This window comes from Procambarus clarkii, chromosome 27 (assembly GCF_040958095.1).
Source record: "Procambarus clarkii isolate CNS0578487 chromosome 27, FALCON_Pclarkii_2.0, whole genome shotgun sequence".
In the NCBI taxonomy this organism is placed as follows: domain Eukaryota; kingdom Metazoa; phylum Arthropoda; class Malacostraca; order Decapoda; family Cambaridae; genus Procambarus; species Procambarus clarkii.
Genome location: NC_091176.1, coordinates 28,616,655 through 28,623,299, shown reverse-complemented (window position 1 = coordinate 28,623,299; position 6,645 = coordinate 28,616,655).

Sequence of the window (6,645 nt, the reverse complement as noted above, 5' to 3'; positions counted from 1 at the left end):
TGGACTCCAAGCTGGAGTGTGTGTGTGTGTGCGTGTGTGCGTGTGTGTGTACTCACCTATTTGTGTCTGCAGGATCGAGCATTGACTCTTGGATCCCGCCTTTCGAGCCATCGGTTGTTTACAGCAATGATTCCGGTCCTATTTCCCTATCATATCTAGTTTTAAAATTACGAATAGAATTTGCTTCCACAACCTGTTCCTTAAGTGCATTCCATTTTTCCACTACTCTCACGCTAAAAGAAAACTTTCTAACATCTCTGACTCATCTGATCTTCCAGCTTCCACCCATGTCCCCTCGTTCTGTTACTATTCCGTGTGAACATTTCGTCTATGTCCACTCTGTCAATCCCTCTTGGTATTTTATACGTTCCTGTCATATCCCCCTCTCCCTTCTTTCTAGTGTCGTAAGGCACAGTTCCTTCAGGCGCTCTTCATACCCCATCCCTCGTAACTCTGGGACGAGTCTCGTTGCAAACTTCTGAACTTTTTCCAGTTTCCTTATGTGCTTCTTCAGGTGGGGACTCCATGATGGCGTGGCATCCTTGAGGTACTCCACTCATATTACTGTTCGCTAGTCCGACTTCTCGTCCCTTACCGTAACCCTCTGGCTCCTTCCTGTTCGGTATTTCCTTACCCATGCTAGGGCTTTTCCGCTTACTACCGCCTGCCTCTCAAATTTGAATAGCAGTCTTGTGTGCGGTACTGTATCAAAGGCTTTTTGGCAGTCCAAGAATATGCAGTCTGCCCAATGTTCTCTGTCCTGCCTTATCCTCGTTATTTTATCATAGAATTACAAAAGGTTTGTTAGGCAAGAATTCCCTTTCACGAACCCATGTTGATGTTCACAAACCTAATGTTCTCCAGGTGTGCAACCAGTCGTAGCCTAATTATTCTTTCAAGTATTTTACAAGGGATGCTTGTCAGTGATACAGGTCTATACTTACGTTCCTCCTCCCTATCTCCTTTCTTGAAAATCAGTACAACATTTGCCCTCTTCCAGCAATTGGGCAATTCTCCCGACATAAGTGATTCATTAAAGATCCTTGCCAGAGGCACGCTGAGGGCCTGCGCTGCCTCTTTTAGTATCCACCGTGATACTTTGTCTGGTCCAACCGCTTTAGTTGCATCCAGTGTTGTCAACTGTTATAATACCTCTTCTCGGTCCTCACCTCTATATCTGATAGTCTTTCATCTAGGGTAATCTCTTCTAACATGTGTGGGTGTATGTGTACATGTGTGTGTGTGTGTGTGTGTGTGTGTGTGTGTGTGTGTGTGTGTGTGTGTGTGTGTGTGTGTGTGTGTGTTTGTGTGTGGACCTCATAATTTTGCTAGTTATGAAGTCCATCATGTCTTGATGCTTTTCTCTGAATTCTATTTCCGATAAATTCTCTGATCTTCTGGTACTGGCGTTTACAAAACTAGTCTTACCCTCACCTCCTCTCTTTACCTTGCCACAGTCTTCATAACAACTAGTTGATCAAAGACCAATACCCTTTGGTCACTGACCCAATTAGCATGTCATGTTCTCAATGCCCATCTCGCTCTGTGAAGACCAGGCCTAGTCTCGCTGGTTGGTCTTTCCTTCTCCATATTTTGTCCCCTAACATGTTGCATTTGGAAGTTCCTTTCTACCATTTCCACCAGCTTTGCCCTCCTTGTCTTCTGTTCCCCTCGGATCCATTGATTTTCAGTCAGTTTTTCATTGAATAAAATCTCCCCTTTACTAGCGGCTTTACTGTCAGTCTAAGATATATTTCAACCCCCTTTTTTCATTATGGTTAATAAAGCTCTTTTTTCTTATTCTTGTCTGTTCCTTTCTTTACCCTTTCCATGCACTGTTCCATCTTCTTATTTATTTCCACTTTATTCATGTCGTTTTCAAGCTATACCCTTCAGTAGCTTTCTCTATCCCCCGGGTTAGCATTGTCTCATTAGGATTCATGGTGCCACCTAATTTATAAATATCAGTTTCAATGGGCTAATTCTTGGGTGTTACTGCGGGTGTTGTGTGTGATCCCAGTCTGCACACTTCGCCTAAGTCCCTCTCATCCTTGCGTAGGCGGAGGCTGTGTGTGGCGGAGTCTCTCTCCACACAAGCGTTCAGCTTTGGTTTCATCTCTAGTCTCAGGTAAGCCTTGAATAATCAGTGTTATCTCCTCTCGGAATATCCGCCTTATCTCCTCTTTCAGGTTTTTGTTAGTTGGATGTGTACTCACCTAGTTGTGCTCACCTAGCTGTGCTTGCGGGGGTTGAGCTTTGGCTCTTTAGTCCCGCCTCTCAACCGTCAGTCACCTGATGTACAGATTCCTGAGCCTACTGGGCTCTATCATATCTACATTTGAAACTGTGTATGGAGTCAGCCTCCACCACATCACTTCTAGTGCATTCCATTTACTAACTACTCTGACACTGAAAAAGTTCTTTCTAATGTCTCTGTGGCTCATTTGGGTACTCAGCTTCCACCTGTGTCCACTTGTGCGTGTGCCGTGTTAAATAATCCATCCTTGTCTACCCTGTCAATTCCCCTGAGAATTTTGTATGTGCTGATCATGTTTCCCCTAACTCTTCTGTCTTCCAGCAACGTGAGGCGCAGTTCACGCAACCTGTCCTCATAACTCGTGCCTCTTAGTTCTGGGACTAGTCTAGTGGCATACCTCTGAACTTTTTTCCAGCTTCGTCTTGTGCTTGACAAGGTACAGGCTCCATGCTGGGCTGCATATTCCAGTATTGGTCTTACATATGTGGTATACAAGGGTCTGAAGGATTCCTTACACAGGTTTGTGAAGGCAGTTCTGATGTTAGCCAGCCTCGCATAGGCCGCTGTTATTCTTTTGATGTGAGCTTCAGGTGCGTGTGTGTGTGTGTGTGTGTGTGTGTGTGTGTGTGTGTGTGTGTGTGTGTGTGTGTGTGTGTGTGTGTGTGTGTGTGTGTGTGTGTGTGTGTATGTGTGTATGTGTGTGTGTGTACTTTGGGGTGGGTGAGTTTGGCTCCGATATTGCATGTCTATCTTGCATCTTTCTGGTTTTCTCTCATAGTATATATATATATATATATATATATATATATATATATATATATATATATATATATATATATATATATATATATATATATATATATATGCGAACAAGCCTGAATGGTCCCCAGGACAATATGCAACTGAAAACTCACACCCCAGAAGTGACTCGAACCCATACTCCCAGGTGTAACGCAACTGGTATGTACAAGACGCCTTAATCCACTTGACCATCACGACCGGACATAATGAGGTGATAGCCGAGGCTATTTGAACCACCCCACCGCCGGCACTCGGATAGTAATTTATATATATATATATATATATATATATATATATATATATATATATATATATATATATATATATAATATATGATAATATATATATATATATATATATATATATATATATATAATATATATATATATATATATATATATATATATATATATATAATATATATATATATATATATATATATATATATATATATAATATATGGATGAATTTGGGTGGATGTAAATAGGAGCTGCCTCGTACGGGCCAACAGGCCTTCTACAGTCCTTCATTATTGCGTTATGTCATACTGTGTTAATTTATCGGTGTGTTGAGAGTGAAAGTGTTCGCGCTCCTGAACTTACCCGCCATTCATGAACGAAGTTATTGGCTGATTGATTGGTGTTGGTGGTAGAGGTGAGGAGTGGGGGAAGGTGAGGGGTGAGAGAAAAGGGTGAGAGATGAGAAGTGAGGGTGATGTGGAGGCGGTGGTGAGGGTGTCAGCTTAGTGTCAGGGCGTGAAGGATGGGTGGGCGGGGTGGCGGGCTCGCCCTCATATTGTCAACATCCACCACCACCGCTGTCACCACTATCGTCACCACCACCACCACTGTCACCACTATCGTCACCACTATTCTTATAGATTTTCCCATGCCAATAATATCTGAACGGAAGTTTTTGTCATAACAGAAATATAGCAAAATGAGGTGTTTGTGTGTTAAGCTTGACGGAGTGAGGCTGTGCGGGTGTCACTCACAGAGGGTGGAGTGAGCGGCCTTACACACCTGTTCCCTGGTGCGGGTGTCCCTCACAGAGGGTGGAGTGAGCGGCCTTACACACCTGTTCCCTGGTGCGGGTGCCACAGGTGTCAGCTCCCTCCCAGAACACGCCGTGATGAACGAGACGAGTATGATACAGCGAGAGACGCGAGGGTTCCGTCTCCTTGGGAGGGAGATTAAGTATTCTCTCCAAAGGCGCTCCAGCGTCTTAGCCGCTGTGCTACCAGAAAACACAGTCAACCACGTCATCAGGAGCAACAACACTGCAGCGAGCGTCTGCAACAACAACAACAACAACAACAGGCAGCAGCAACAATAGCTCTACAATAACCAGGGATATTAATAGCAACAATGGTGGGACGTGCATCTTGAGCGCTCCTTAGAAAGGCTGCCGGAGTAAGATCTCAAGACGGAGCCCTTGCCGTCCTGATAACGAAGGGGTTAATGAGGGATGGGGATTATTACCCGGCCTCTCAGGCTCTTCTCCTTCCCAATCCTCCGTCCTCTAAAGCCTCTACCACCTTCCCCTTCACTCCCCTCCCTCTATTATAAAGCCTTGTTCCATTCCTCACAATAGCCGCTCTGGAAGACTTTTAACCCACTGACTGATTAGCTGCGGATTGTTTTGGGCCGTGTTCCTGGTGTTGGTCGCTCGTCCTCGCCTGTTGGTTCTGGCCGATGGTTGAAAGTGGTCGCCTTGGTAAAACACTACACAATGTAGAGCTGAAAATTATTACTACTATTATTATCGTTATTATTATTATTATTATTATTATTATTACCATTATTATTATTATTATTATTGTAATAAGAGTGTGGGCGAGGAAGTTTATGGTGCGTACAGGTGGGTGTGGATCACCAGGTGGGTGACCCGAGGGTGTCCATGGTCGTCATCCCACAAGTTTAAAAGAGTTAATAGTGTAAAGCGCGAGCACACCGTTAAAGATTTACCCTCAAGCAGCGATGGTTTCACGCTCCGACCAGAGGCTTCACTGCTGACCAAGGCTTCACTGCTGACCAAGGCTTCAGTGCTGACCAGGAGATAATATACTCTGCAGGAGATAATAATTACGCAGTTGGTCTCTTCTCTAACATGTGTGGTGTTACTTCAGCGCCGTAACACTACAGGCCCGCGCCTCTACCACCTGGTCTCTCACCGGCGTCCCCCAGGGCGTCGTACTCGGCCCTCTCCTCTTCCATATTTACATCAAAGTCCAACCCAATCACTTGGACTTATCGGTAGAGCGACGTCCTCGCTTCTTGCTATGTGCACATTGGAGCCCCGATGGTCCAAGTGGGTAGACGCCGTCCTGGCCTCACATGCATTCCAAATGATATATATTCATTTTGAGTTAGCTCTTTCTCCTTATATTTACTTTGCCTAACTCCCCCCTGTTCTTTAAATACTAGTAATATTGTAGTATATAAATATATATATGCTACTCTTGAGACTGTGTGCTCCGGAACATACAATACATCGGACATACTACTAACACGCTCAGTAGGTGTCACACACTTCATTTATAGGAAAAATAAATAAAGCACCACTCATTAATCCACAACACCATCCTCAAGTTTCAGTACACTGTAATAAGCACCACAATCACCACACACTCTAGTGACCATAGGAGGCTACACACACTTTAAACCATCTTTATTTTTGAGCTTGAACCAATGATAAACACTTAAATGAACGTTACATCAAGCATTCCGTAGTATCACGGCTCTGACCCAGGAGGAAAGTACCCACTACTTCGATCCTCACATTTTCTTAAATATAGGAGTAATGTGGTGAGGTGAACCCACAATTATATGCTTAAATTTTACGTGCAGTTTTAGTATACTCGTGTTCTCTGTACCTTGTTGATGAAATGTTGTAATAAACTGGAAAGATTATGTGATCTTGTGTGTCTTCTCCCTCTAGATAGTGGAAGGTATTTATATAAAATGGAAATATCCAAAATAAAATTATCAATTGTAATAATGCTGTTGTGTTTATTTCCATGTGTCTATATATATATATATATATATATATATATATATATATATATATATATATATATATATATATATATATATATATATATATATATATATATATATATATATATATATATATGTCGTACCTAGTAGCCAGAACGCACTTCTCAGCCTACTATGCAAGGCCCGATTTGCCTAATAAGCCAAGTTTTCATGAATTAATTGTTTTTACCTAACCTAACTTTTTCTGGTACCTAACCAAACCTAACCTATAAAGATAGGTTAGGTTAGGTTAGGTAGGGTTGGTTAGGTTCGGTCATATATCTACGTTAATTTTAACTCCAATAAAAGAACATTGACCTCATACGTAATGAAATAGGTAGTTTTATCATTTCAAAAGAAAAAAATTAGAGAAAATATATTAATTCAGGAAAACTTGGCTTATTAGGCAAATTGGGGCTTGCATAGTAGGCGGAGTACAACGTTCTGGCTACTAGGTACGACATATACATATATATATATATATATATATATATTATATTATTTAGGGTACCACCCCAGAGAGTACCACCTCTGGTGCCAATGTGGGGA